The sequence below is a fragment of the Cupressus sempervirens genome, chromosome 10 (assembly GCF_028749045.1).
Source record: "Cupressus sempervirens isolate cs-2001-9-10 chromosome 10, ASM2874904v1, whole genome shotgun sequence".
Taxonomy (NCBI): Eukaryota; Viridiplantae; Streptophyta; class Pinopsida; order Cupressales; family Cupressaceae; genus Cupressus; species Cupressus sempervirens.
Genome location: NC_143127.1, coordinates 918,291,436 through 918,306,686, shown reverse-complemented (window position 1 = coordinate 918,306,686; position 15,251 = coordinate 918,291,436). Strand labels below are relative to the sequence as shown.

General features: G+C 38.3%; 1 protein-coding gene across 7 annotated transcripts in view; it reads left to right on the top strand.

The window, feature by feature from the left end:
* LOC149537004 (uncharacterized) overlaps window positions 1-15,251 on the top strand; it is a 161,355-nt gene that overhangs the window by 70,205 nt on the left and 75,899 nt on the right. For 5 of the 7 annotated variants that reach the window (XM_089806804.1, XM_089806808.1, XM_089806805.1 and 2 more), the window contains one exon: window positions 8,336-8,430. The exons of the other annotated variants lie outside the window; for them this stretch is intronic. The gene's annotated coding sequence lies outside the window, so the exon portion shown is untranslated. The remainder of the gene's footprint in view (window positions 1-8,335; window positions 8,431-15,251) is intronic. 7 annotated transcript variants of the gene reach the window in all.

Here is a 15,251-nt window from a genome sequence, read left to right as displayed (position 1 = left end):
TTTATTTTAGCTTTTACAAAATACAAATTACTAATTACAAATAACAAATTACAAATTACATACAAGGTATACAAAAATTTAGTTTCAAATATCTATATAGCTCTAAATAAAAAATTTAAATCTCTGTTCTAAAATCTATTTTAATTGTTAGTATATTACAAATTACAAATATATATATTATTATATTTTAGTTTTAGATATATAAAATTGTAAATATATATAAAATAAAAAATACATTACATGACATTATATTTACATGTCTGCTGATAATTTATTTTTACATAAAGATACAAATAAAAATATTATAATTACATTTTATATATGATGTATTTTAAATTTTAGACAGAGTCACGACTCGCATAGACATACAATATTTCAATGGATTTTAAATTTATATTCACATAAAAACAATTAAAATGTTCAAACCTAAGCCCTAATGTTTGACTTTATAAAAAGAAAATGTCTACCTTCCACAGACTTCAAAGGAGACAGCGATCATTGTTTCTGTATTTCTAGGCTTCCACACATGATCTACCTTCTAGGCTTCCACACACAATCTACCTTTTAGGCTTCTACGCACGATCTACCTTCCAGGCTTCCATGATGTTTTCTTCTAACTGTCTGCATTTTGCTTTCCTCAACATGTCATTTTCTTCTTTCACATGGTGCAGGCGAACAAACAAAATAAAAAAATGACATCCCTAATTTTTTCTTCGTATTTTAACTTAAGAATTTAGTTTTTAGAAACAATTTATTGCATGAAAAATCATGCATTTTGGCAAGTTTTTCAGGAAAATACCGCAAAGCTTTTGAAAATACTGGCGACGAGTTATGGGGTGATAAATTCATTTCATAAATTTTTTGGCGATATATTGTGATATCTATGATGTGATGTAGAGATTTTCAACTATGAATATAACTCCTCTCGAAGGCATAATTAGAAATCAATTCCAACCATCTCCTTTGTCGGGACTTCAAGTTTGGCTGAGAGAAAATATATTTTAGGCTTTGATGATCTGGCCTAAGTTCAAAAGATTTGCCTAAATTTTAATACTTCCAATACTTGTATTACAGAAGTAATTGGTAAAATACTTGCTTGTTATTAGCAGAGACCGACAGGTCATTATATACAAAAGAATGGAACGATGTTTCCTTAGGAAACAATCGTAAAGAATAGAAACGTTCTATTCTAGCTGAAAGAAAGCTAAAAAACTACACCTAACTAAAACTAACTAAATATATACAATAGATTACCATTAACTAATAATAGACTATAATCTATTATTGTAATACCCTCCCTTAATGGTTAATCTATCTATAACACCAAGTTGTCCTTTGAATTTGACAAACTAATCAGGACCAAGAGGTTTGGTGAGAATGTTTGCAGTTTGATTTGTGGTAGGAACATATTGCAAATCTATTGTCCCATCTTCAACCAGTTGTCGTATCTAGTGACAATGAATATCCACATGCTTGGTTCATTCATGGAAGACTTGATTTTGGGCTAACTTGATAATGCCTTCGTTATCAACAAATAGAGTAGTCGGTCCTGCTGGTGACATCTGCATATCCCCAAGCATTCGACGAAGCCAAATAGTGTCACATCCTGCCTTAACAGTCCCTCTATATTCGGCCTCTGTAGAGGATAGAGAAATTGCTTGCTACTTCTTACTGGTCCATCTGACTACATAGGATCCCAAATTGAACACATCCAAAAGTTGACTTTTTATCGTCAACAGAGCCTGCCCTTTTTATTGTCAACAGAGCCTGCCCAATTTGAATCTGTGAACCCACTAAGTTTAGGATTAGAACTTCGAGAGTACAAAAGTCCATAATCTAAAATGCCCTTCACATAACGAAGCACATGCTTTGTGGCCATCCAATGATCAGTCTTAGGAGCTGTCATAAAGTGTGAGATGTAGCTGATTGCAAAGCTGATATCAGGCCCAGTAGCAGAGAGGTAGATGAGGTTGCCTACTAGTTGCCTATATGTAGTATCATCAATGGAAGGAGAATCAAACTTTGTGGATAACTTGAGACCTTTCTCCATAGGTGTAGATGTAGGCTTGCAATCCTGCATACAAAATTTGTCTAACAGAGCCCTAGCGTATGTGGATTGAGAGATGAATATACCAGAAGACTGTTGCCAAATTTCAACACCTAGGCAATAATGCATGAACCCAAGGTGAGTCATATCAAAAGACTGGCATAAATTCTATTTGATTCCTTGAATCAAAGATGTCGAACTGCCAGTGATGATTAAATCATCCACAAATTACTAGAAGGATGAGTCATTGGTAGTAGTCTTGATGTACAAATTTGAGTCTGAAGAACTCCTCTGGAAGCCTTGATCATTGAGGTACTTATCAATTATTATGTACCATGCTCGAGGGGCTTGCTTCAAGTCATAGAGAGCTTTTACCAATCTAAGAACTTGATGGTCTTTACCAACAACCTTGAAACCAGGAGGCTGCGTCATGTGGACCTCTTCATGGAGATCACCATTTAGGAAAGCACTCTTGATGTTCATCTGATGGACCTTCCAACCAAACTGTGCTACCATGGCTAGGACTAATTTGATGGTGCTCATTTTTGCAGTAGGAGCAAAGGTCTCCTCAAAATTAATGCCCTGACGCTGAGAAAAGCCCTTCGCAACTAAATGAGCTTTGTACTTATCCAAAGTACCATCCGATTTGTATTTGATTTTGTAAACCTATTTGTAGCCAATGGGTTTCTTCCCTGGTCGAAGATCAGAAAGGACCCAGGTGTTATTCTTCAGTAGGCTCTAGTGTTCAAATGTCATGGCCTGTTTCCAATCTGGAATTTCTTTAGCCTCGAAATATGTTGTTAGAATATGTAGTCCATTGATATAACTGGGGGGGGGGGGGGGGTGGGGGTGAATCAATTATCCAACTAATATCACAATTAACAATCTTAAACAATCTTAACCATATGAGTAATGTAAACTAAAACCACAACAAGATACTCATACACAACAACACCGGATATGTTAACTAGGGAAACCATTGATCAGGGGGAAAACTCCGGTGGGGATGGTACCCACAAGGTGATGTTCTAATATAAATATTCCTTTTTAGAGGATAGACCTTGGTAGGAGTTTGTTACAACATTCAGTACATATGAGTTTCTGTTAGGAGATTCCAACCCTGTTAGGAGTTGTGCCAACCCTTTTAGTTGTGGAAGACAACTGGAACCACTGCCCAAACAGCTTCAAGGCAAGACTAATGAACCCACTGTCCAAATGATCTCTCTATTATTCCTTGCAGAATAATAGAGCTGAAATGTACTTCCTTCCTCTATCTCTGTCCTATCAACCAAACCTCTGCTCCTTCAGATCTTGTAACCAGATCTTGAATCTCGCATCTAATAATCCCTTGGATTGCTTACACGTATTCAATAAGCACTCTGCTTTTTGCACTTCGCACTTCTTGCAATTATAGATACACACATCGCACATTACAATCAAGGAAAACACCTTTCCTTTATACCATATCTTTATAATAATTCCTTGAGTTGTCCTTGATTGTTTTTCTAATTAATTACAATTACAATAGTACTGTCAGCTCACAGTCTATACAAAACTTCACACGTGTGATACTAAGGCTTGCGCACTCGCTAACATCATCATCTGATTGTCCTCTATCACTGTTTGACTGCACATCACTTCATTACATTTGAGATGTAAGATGGACAACAATCATCAAGAATTGCTTTCCCAATACTTTGTCTCTGAACTGCTATCTGTAAATCAAGTACAATTTCCGTACGCCATCAACTTAGACTCTGTGCACTTAACCACGTCATTAGGACACTATGCTGTACATGTCCATAACTGCGCATGACCTGACAATCAAACCATTGTCCATACCATCAAAATCTCTCTCTGCTACTCTGCCAGTCTTTACAGAAACAATGCTATGTTGACATCAATGACAAACACAGTCATGAATGCAACATATCAATACTCTCCAATGCTCAGGATACTCCCCCAATGTAGTATCATCAACATTCATGCTAACATATGTTTGAGATTCAAACACTCTGTGAATGTTGGTCATGAGAGAAAAGTTAATAGACTCTGTAGGTTTGCTCTTTTTCTGAGCAGTTCTCCCATTAATGAGCTCATTATCACGAAGATCAACAAGTGTCCTAGCCCACCACTTAGGCCGGAGAGGAGAATGACCAACATTATTATCAGGAGATGCTTGGTTATCAGGTTCCTCATTAGAAGAATCTAGATCAAACTCAAGTGAAGCATCTACAAATCGAGGTGATCCTGCAGGAGAAGTTGGAGGTGTCTGTACAGGGATCATTGGTATAACTGGAGCTACAGGAACTACTGGAGCACTCCCATTAGGTGGATCTAATGGAAGCCTAACTCCCAAATCATGAGCCTTCATAGGATGGTCTGTTGGATCAGGAACAAGAGAAACAAGCATGAATGTTCCTCATTGCTCAGTAAAGACTACATCACGACTGTAGATGAGACGAGATGTCTCAACATCGATCAGGCGGTAGGCTTTGTGAAGACTACTGTATTCAACAAGCACGAGTTTCTGACCCTTGGCATCCAACTTGGTGCATGATACATTAGGGATCCAAACAAAAACAAGGGAGCCAAAAACCTTCAGGTGATTGATTCTGGGCTTGTGACCTGACTAGGCCTCTTCCGGAGTTTTACCTTTAATCGCCATTGTGGGTGTCTGGTTCCAAAGATAAACTACAGTGTTGACTGCTTCTGCCCAAAACTTGTTCGGAACATGTCTGTGTTTGAAACTTCGAGCATAGATCGAGCCATCTCGATTGTTTTGTTCCAATGTTCAACTACACTATTCTGTTGCGGTGTGTGGGGTGTTGTTAACTGGCATTTGATGCCATGAGTATCCAAGAAGCTAGAGAAAACATTAGAACAAAATTCTCCTTCATTGTTTGATCTAAGAGTAATAATAGATTTCCCAAACTCTTTTTCAATTAAAGGTTTAAACTTCTAAGATACAAGAATGAATCTGATTTCTTTTTAAGGTAATACACCTACATTTTTCTAGTGAAATCATAAACAAACAATAGAAAATACTTGGACCCAAGAACAAAAGGAGTGGCCATAGGGCCGTAGATATCGGCATGAACAAGTTGAAGTACCTGAGAAGCTCACCATGAATCGCCACTTGTGAAAGGTGTATAATGTTGCTTCCCAGCCTGGCATGCATCACAAACTCCAAGTTGCTGAGTCTGAATCTTTGGCAATCCAAGGACAAGCTCTTTGCGAGCAAGTTGTGAGAGATAATGCACATTTAAGCGCCCATATCGCTGATGTCAAAGTGTGCTAACAGAAGATCATCTAGAAGCCATAGCTAAGTCCCGAGAATCACTAGAATTAGTAAGTCAGAAAAGACCATGATCCTCAAGACCCACTGCAACAATAGACTAAGTCGCCCTATTAGTGATGGTACATTGATGTGAACTGAAAGTGACATCCAACTGTGGAGAATGTCTCTGAAACTGACTGACTGAGAGTAGATTTAGTTCCATCCCTAGAACATAGTACACATTGAGGAAAATGAGATTGCTCCTAGCAAATTGTATCTGAATGTTGCCTTTGCTGACAATAGTGTACTCTTCTCCTCTACCAAAAATAACCGAATCGGAATACGGCTGGTAGTCAGTGAACAATTCGTTGCATTGAGTGAAGTGACGAGAGACACCTGAATCAATGTACCAGGCAGACGACTTGACATGATCTGCAGGTCTTTTAGCCATGAAGGCATAAAAGGTAGATTCCGTCTGCTTAGTGTGCTCTGCATTGTTTGCTTTGGACTACAAACCTGATTGCTTAGATTGTGTAGTTAACCGTTTCCGACATTCAACCTTCATGTGCCCAAACTTGTGGCAATAGTTGCATTGAATGTTCTTCTTTCGGAAGCCATCTCATGCTGGAGCTGGTAGAAGACTTCTGCTGAGACGATTGCTGAAACTTTCCTTTATCCTTTTGAAAGGATTTAGCAGCAAAGGCTTGCTCTATGGAGGTGGAGGTGGAGCTGCTACTGAATTATTGTTTCCATTGATCTTGCTGAAGCAGAAGTGTGCAGAGATCAGTGAACTTCAAATCAACGCCAAAAAACATAATGTTGAGAGTTTCGATAAAATGCTCATAGGACTTTGGTAAACTTCGAAGAGTGATAACCAGAATGTCCTCTTCGTCCATCTTGCGACCGATGGCAAGCAATTGATCACGGATTTCCTGAATCCTATTCTGGTGTTCCTAGAGTGAGGTTCGCTCATCCATGACAATAGAAAACAGAGTGTTCTTCAAAAAGAAAGCTCTACTTTTGTCAGAAGTCTCATGAATACCTTTGAGATGTGTCCAGATCTTAGCAGCTGTCTTGCCGGATGGAATTTGAGAGAGCTGATCATCAACCACGGATAACTTAAGAAGCATCATTGTCTCCCAATTATTTAGATCCCATGTATCCTGATTAGGACTAGGAGGAGTTGGATGCTTCATAACACCCAGCACAAGTTGATCGGTGTTCTGATATTCGAAAATTGTAACGACCTGCTGCTTCCAAGTGCCATAATTTTGACTATTGAATTTGGAGTTGTGCTTGAGTAGAATGTTTGTTAGAAATGCCATGGCACATTTTTCAATGAAAAACTGTGAAAATCTATGAAGACATGTTCTTCGAGGCAAAAAAAATAGAAGACCCAAAAAATTTGGAGAGTAACTTAGAAGAGAGCTTGAAAAACCCAGAAGGAAGATATCATTTTCTAGATCCGTTGGCTTGAAAATTGAGGCACAAAAATTGAGGCACATAGAAAAAGGGACGACAACCTTGTTGAACTCTTGAAAAACCCATCAAAAATTTATGATCGGCAAAAAATTTCGAACTCAAAAAACTAGGGTTTTGAGCAAAAAACCAGTTAGGTAGCCATGGGGGTCAAATGAGCAGAAAAAATTGCAGATTAGGACAAAACTTGCTTATTTTGTTTCAGGGCTCGAATGGAGGCTGAGAGGACACTAAATAGTGCTGAAGAATGATAGAAAATGCAGATCTAAGGTCGTGAAAGCCGTCTGCAAAAAAACGCCATAAAAACACGACCCTTTGTGTTGGTAAATGCTGCGGTTTTTGAACGCTAGCAGAGGAGAAATCGCTCTTTCCAAACGTGTGGTTTAGAACGCCTATAGAAAATGTGATTTGCAGAGAGATCGCATGGTGAAAATCACAATCTTTAGATCCTCAAACCCAAGCTTGCGATTTACAATCTATGTTCTTCCAAAAAACCGCAGCCCAAAAAAAAAAGGGGAATTGTGAAGCAAGTCTTTGAGGAAAAAATTATTTAGAAAATAATGATCTTTGAATTTTAATTAAGAAATTATTATTTTCGAAAAATTTAGCCACGCCCTTATACCATATTACGGAAGTAATTGGTAAAATACTTGCTTGTTATTAACAGAGACCGAGAGGTCATTATATACAAAAGAATGGAACGATGTTTCCTTAGGAAAAGAAAGCTAAAAAAAGCTAAAAACGTTACAGCTAACTAAAAGTAATTAAATATATACAATAGATTACCATTAACTAATAATAGACTATAATCTATTATCGTAATATGTAGGACATGAACAATGCTGCTAAGTCTAGATCGTGAGGTGCATAGTTTTGCTCATTCTCCTTTAAGTTTTTTGATTCATAAGTGATCACTTGCCTATATTGCATCATATCCTCTCCTAAACCTTCTTTGAAGGAATTAGCGACTACAGCAAACTGTCCTGCTAAATCAGGGACCTTGAGTATAGGTGTCATTGTTGATTTCTGTATTAAATACTGAAAGGCCTTCTGGCACTTATCAGTTTATTCAAATCTTTTACCTTTTCTCTGAAGAGAGGTAATTGGGCATGCAATACATGAGAAGTTCATTAATTTCTTTTTGTAATATCTTGCTAACCCCATTAAACTTCTTGAGCATTTTGGGGAACAAACCATTCTGTTACAGCTTTAATCTTGTTTGGATCTACTGCAATACCTTCTGCGGAGATGATATACTTCAAATTGTACACTTCCTTTTGAAATTTAGGTACGGTTGGCATTGGACAATTTAACAAAAGATTAATGACCTTGCATAATTAACAAGTTCTATGTTTACATATTCAAACATATTGTTGTAAATAAATTTGGTTTTTTATCGTTGTTAAGTAAGGAGGAAATTGACAAATAAATCCTTGTTGAAATATGGAGTACCTCTGCATTTGTTATAAGGTTTTTGAGGAACTGATGAAAAGTTGTCCTGAAAAGCTGTAAATTTTCTTGTCTTCCAGGATATTTGACTGCCTATTATGGCATTGGCCTTTCTATTGCCTAATTGAGCTCTAGAGATATTGGCAAAGTTGTATCCGAGGTTCAGCTCTAAATGGTACAACTCCACTTTATTTGTGATTTTTCAATTGTTTTTAGTTTGTAATTTGTTTTTACAAAATAAGTCTCGTAGTTTGGAGATAATTTCAATAATATTAGAGGAAGAAAAAGGTGATTTGGTTTTCGGTTAGTAATGTTTGTGTCTGGGATAAGGAGGGTGTGTAGTCTTCAGTTCAGTGTAGTTAGTTCCATTTAAGATTAGTAAAATAAGGGAATGGATTTGACTGTTGACTGCTTTAATCTGAGGGACTCATTTGTCAGTTGGCTGTTCCGTTTGAGTAGCTAGATTTGTTAGTCAATTTTCCCAGTTTGAGGAGCTAATATTGCAAGGTTGACTGTCTAGTTATTGCTAATGTTTGAGGGATGCCTTACCTCTGATTGAGGTGGTATGGGATAATAAAAATCATTTCTTTTCCTGGGCTGGATGTGGTGTTTTAGCAGCTGTGGCTCAGAGGCAAAACCCTTCAGGCAAAGAGATCAGGCTTCTCAAGGACAGAAGTCCACAAGGAAGAGATTTGCTTTCAGACTTATTACAAACCCCAATTACAAACAGCTGTGACTTGGAGACAAAATCCTTCAGGGACAGAGATCAGGTTCTTTAGGACAGAAATACTTTAGGAACAGATCTGCATTCAGACCGATATTGAGATATCATAATAAACATTTAATTGTGATATTATTAACAATTTTTCCATATGCTCTCACATTGCCCACATCGATATTGTGGTGATTAAAAGGTGATCAGTTTTCATGCTTGTGCATTGCGATTTAAAAAAAATGGTCAATTCAGGATCTTACCGTACGAAGATCATTGAACATGAATAGGAGACTGCAATGAAAAGACGATTATATAAGAATCCCATTGTTAGAGGAGCTATAAGCTACAAGAGTTGTATTACTATCTGCTGTAGCATAGTTGGAAAACTCGGACTTGGCAACAACTCGTCAAGCCTTCTAAAAGTTTATTCGGGAAAAAATCAGCCATTTAAAAAAAAACTCGGGAACCTAAAAAAACCACTAAAATTTAATTCAAAATACATTTTTTTGCAAATTTCAATGAGAAGATGCATCTAATGAGTTAATTAAAGAGAACACAAAAGAAACAAGCAAAGTTTATATAAATATATATATATATATAAGTACAAAATTGCATTCTCACGCGGAATGCTGATGGCGGGAAGCATAATAGTAAATAATTTGTGTCAAACTAGAAGTAAATACATCATCACAATCACATCTTCCTCTCCCAGCTCTACTAGCATACTTTAATTCTCTATTTTACATAATATATATAGGCTTTTTGCCTATTGTTTTTAACAAAAAAAGTAAATTAAAAATAATATTTTTTCTGAAAAACTCATGGATTTTTTGCAAAAACTCGGCGATTTTTCTCTAGCCGAGTTGCGATTAAATATGGGAAAAACTTGACAATCCCAATAACTCGGCGATTAGTAGAAACTTGCCGATGTTTTGGCGATTGTGCCAACTATGTGCTATAGCATAAAAAATTGTAATGCAAGTTTTTTTTTGGTTCGGTAAGAGGCCAAAGTTAAGATTAATTAATATTATGTGTTGTGATTAATTATTATTACTTATTAAGTTCCACTAGACTCGAACCCAAGACCTCTCAGATAGGAGGCTCACAATTTATCATTGTGTTGTAGGCTCTTGCCTTAGTTGTAATGCAAGTTATATGTTGCTACAAGAAGCCAATAAATGAATGAAGTTTCTAATTTTATTTTGTAAATGGCTTTTGTTGTGCATATGGATGTGTGGAGAGATTATGTAACCTACAAGATTGAGTAGTTTTTAATTAAAACCGCAAATGTTCCCACAAAATGTGCAAATCTAATGAATGTTTTGTTCCACAGTTACTTGGACAAGTTTGTTGTGGCATTTTTAATGATATTCTATACTCATAATGAAGAAAATCATCTTCAGCATTTAAGATTGTTATTGTGAAGATGTAGAGAACACAAGTTGTGATAAAGCAATCAACACCAAATTGCACAAGAGAACATCAAATTTTCGTTAAAAATCCAAAGAGGAAATGGTGAGAACATCTCACAACATATGAAAAGTAATATAAAGAGGCTCATTACTAGACCTGCAGCCAATCACTATCTCAAGGCAAGGTACAAATGACTTGTTGTAAAGACTTACTATCTCCAAGCAAGATACAAAGGACTTGTAGAGAAGACTTGTTGATGTGAGTTTTGTTCCACTACAACATGCAGAATTGAATACTTAGTATTCTAAGATGAAACACTATACCTCCAACTCTCTCTTGAATAAGGACTCTTATATGCTAAACAATGTAGATAGATTGTGTGATCAAATGAAACGACTTCAACTTTCCTTCTTATTGTGGGCTTCCACTCAGTTTTATGATATGATATGCTAGTTATCAAAAAGGGTCTTACGTTGTCCATTCAATGGACATCAACTTGACTTTAACTTCTTCCAACCAAATGAACTATAGAGGAAAGGGCTTAGAAAGCTAATCTACTCCTAGAATGGAAGAAACTATGAATGTTCTTGTGACTATACCGGACTTAGGTTAACCATCGACATTAACCAACATTAACCAACATGAAACAAAATCGTAATCTAAGTGAGGAAATGTAGAAACCATGCAATACTCCAAAGCAACGCAATAATCCACCATGAAAACCAACAATGAATCAACAATTACTTTGATAACATTATGACAACAATCTCAACAAGTCTCCCTTCTCCTCTACCTCTAATCTACTTTTATGAGTTACAAATGAGAAGGCCTTGATCTTTTATAGATGTTCAAATACAATGAAAGACCGAGATCAATTTTGATATCAAGGGCGAAAATTATGCCGATACAAGCCTAATCTACCTAATAGCTACAAGCATTAAATGTTAGAATCTGAAAAGATTAATAACCCAGAAAACTAGTGCAAAGAGTAACTATTTAAACTATGAATGCAAATGATACAAAATCAAAATAGCATCATAGAGTTAGTCTCCAAGAGAGTAATGCAAATGCTGGAAGCAAAATAACATTAAGAGGATGCAAAAATAAGAGATACAAATACAAGCCAGGTAGCATGCTTATATAGGCAAGGAAGAGAGAGGAGGTGGCAACACCAACCAATGAGGAGCAACCATCTATCGGACTAAAGATAGCAAAGTATCTTCCCAAGATAGCTAATGGATGCTCACATGTAGGAAGGTGACACCTCACAACCATTCACCTAATAAGACATGCTTTATTAACCTAAGCGAGATTATTAAAAGTGTAGGAAAAACCTAGCAAAATAGGAAAAAATAAAAAACTACACTAACACCCCCCCATAAGCGAAGCTTAGGTGGATGTGGAAATGGGTCCCGGCAACGAGGCCATGTTAGGTACCCAAGTACAATGCAAGAAGATGCAACCTCTGAAAGCGGGGAAAGAGAGAAAACCACAAGGGAACAACCCTCCCCCCAAAAAAGGTAAGAACCTAGTGAAGAACTGAAGAAGTCTCCCGCTAGGGAAATTGTCCCCTAAAATAGGAACAAGGAGTGATCATGAAGAAGCAGCATCACTGAAGCATGAAGAACCGCAAAACTCTGTCAAAATGCTGATCTGTAGAACCCCCATGGAAATAGAAGGCACAAACCATCAACCAAAGGAACCTCCATGGAAATAGAAGGCACGAACCATCAACCAAAGGAACCTCGATGGAAATAGAAGGCACGAACCATCAACCAAAGGAACCTCCATGGAAATAGAAGGCACGAACCATCAACCAAAGGAACCTCCATGGAAATAGAAGGCACGAACCATCAACCAAAGAAGCATAGAACAACAATATAACCTCCCCTTAAGGTAGGTGAGGTGACAGGCAGCTGAAAAGATGGGCCAAAAATCTCCTACAACACAGGAGCCGAACTCATCAAGAGTGAGGTACAAACACAAATAAAGGCATGTGTCATCGACACTGCATGAGGAATTAGAGAAAGAGAGCCTAGAAGCGGCAAACAACTATCCCCCCCATGGCACTTTATATAATAGTGTGAGTACAACGAATCACAATGATGAAAAGGATCCCAAAACGCAAGAGTGGCACTTTATCTCAGTGCGTTGCATAAAGATGCTTACAGTGAATATCAACAATGATCAGAAAAAACATAAGGCTGAAACAACAGAAGGTAAAGCCCAAAACGAAGCAACTGAAGCAACAAAATCGATCTCCGGAGCTGAAACAAACAGAATATCTACCAGAATGCTAAAATGCAAAAGACTGAATAGGATGTGTCTGGAACAGAATCTGGAACAACAACCAGCATCATTGGAAAGAGCATAGAAAGAGCTTTCCAACGATATAAAGAAGTCCAAAATTGGAGATCGGAAGCTCAAGATACGCCTCCTGGAGTGCAAAATAGAACATCCGGCTTCGACTGCCATAACAGGCAACCAAACTGAATCAAAACTCAAAAACACCTGTACCAGCATCTCCGTCTCAGAACCAGCTTTCCGACACTTCTTTCGGATCGGAAAAATACCTCCGTATGCAAAAGTTATGGCCAAAAAACCACAAGTAGGTCCAAAACCAAATAGAAGGAGAGTGCAAGCAAGGATGATGACACACCGCTGACGTCAACATTTGATAGGAAAAAATTTGACGGCCCGTCAGCCGTCGCAGCAAAAAAGAGAGGCCACGTGGCAGTGCCACGTGGACGCCATGTGGCAGGCAGATGACGTGGCAGGTACGAAAGATGACGTGGCAGGGGCCACGTGGCAAAGTGCCACGTGGCACGCCTGCCACGTGTCACCCGCAGACTGGCGCTGACGTGGCACCTGTTGACTGTGCCCGGCGGAGCAGCGGGTGCTGAGCTGTCACGGGCGGAGCTGGAGCTGAGCGGAGGCGGTCGCAGGGCGGCGGAAGGAGCTTGTACCGCCGGCGGAGGTGGCAGTCGGGCGGCGGTTGGGCCGCGGCGGAGACCGGGCGGCGCTGCCTGCTGCGGCCGCTGCGGGCTGCGCGCGGGTGGCGCGGCGGTGGCCCCGCGGCGGCGCTCCGATTTTATTTTTTCTTCGTCCCTGCGTCTGTACGATCCGTACGACAGACCTTGGAGGCTTCAAAAAATCCCCAAAATTGCCCTGTGTCCAAAAACGACAAGCTTTATATGAATCCTGACTGCAAACAGCCTTCCGGATCCAATGGTGATGTCTGTTCGGGCTCAAAGTGCTCCGAAAATTTGCTGATCCCCTGATTTGAAGAAAAATTGCATTCAAATCTGCGACCACCAATGGAGAGGGGTATGGACGTAGCTTTGCATGCTCGAAAATATACAGCTTGCATGCAAAATCTAAAAGATACCCAGATGGTTTTTCGGGGCTGCGAACAAAACCCAGAAAGTGTTTTTTGTCAAAACTTTTCTGATTCTCAGGATCATCCAAAGATGCAAGAGAAGAGCATACTTCGTTTTTCAAAAAACTACAATAAAATTTATTTGCCCCCCCCAAATCTCTCAAATAAGGAAACTAAAATCTACTCTTGCACATAGAAAAGCTCTGATACCATGTTAGAATCTGAAAAGATTAATAACCCAGAAAACTAGTGCAAAGAGTAAATATCTAAACTATGAATGCAAATGATACAAAATCAAAATAGCATCATAGAGTTAGTCTCCAAGAGAGTAATGCAAATGCTGAAAGCAAAATAACATTAAGAGGATGCAAAAATAAGAGATACAAATACAAGCTAGGTAGCATGCTTATATAGGCAAGGAAGAGAGAGGAGGTGGCAACACCAACCAATGAGGAGCAACCATCTATCGGACTAAAGATAGCAAAGTATCTTCCCAAGATAGCTAATGGATACTCAAATGTAGGAAGGTGACACCTCACAACCATTCACCTAATAAGACATGCTTTATTAACCTAAGCGAGATTATTAAAAGTGTAGGAAAAACCTAGCAAAATAGGAAAAAATAAAAAACTACACTAACATTAAATGCTCATACAATTACATGAAGGCAACACCCTATGGGCCAATAATAAACTTACAAATCTATTGAGAGCCAATGGAAAAATAGGCTAGGTAGAGGCACTAGATGCCTTCCATATGTACACTTGGCATAATGTAATCAAATGATTTTGGACACATGCAAAGTCGAATTTTTCAATTGATTGGAAGTGGATGGATGCCATATCAGCATTCTTATCTTGTAGACCTGATTTTTCCTTTTATGATGAAAAAGTAACTCTTGATAGTCAACATTATCAAGCCTCTAGCCTAATTAATCTGATTTTCTTTCTTCAAAAGCTCATCAACGTAGCCTCTAGCCTTTGTTGTTCACCATTCTAATCAATTTAGACTTGCAATCCTTCATTAGAGAGTCGTTATGCTTGGGTAGGTCTTTTGGGGGTGTCCAGATTTTGCAAGGAAAGAAGGGCAGAATCATGGGGCATCTTGAGATTGTGAATCCTGAGAGCTGGTCGGGTTCAGACCTCTTGAGATTCCCTTTTCATATGATTTGATTTTGTAAATCTCCAAGACATCATCAAATTCACTTACTTCTCTAACATTCACCCTTTATTTGGATAATCCCCTCTATTTCGATATTATTTTATCTGATTTCTACATGAATCTACACTCCACAACTCATTGTTTTCACCTTTGTTCAACGCCATTACTTTACCCCTCAACTTTTCATCGATCTTGCTTAGATCTTCGACCTCTAGCAATTTTGGTTTTGAGAGGGAGGTTTGAGGTTGTTGGGGTCATGAATCCTAATAGGAGGTCGAATTCCGACCTAGTGTTAGAATTAGGCCTCTTCCACATGATTTTCATCTTG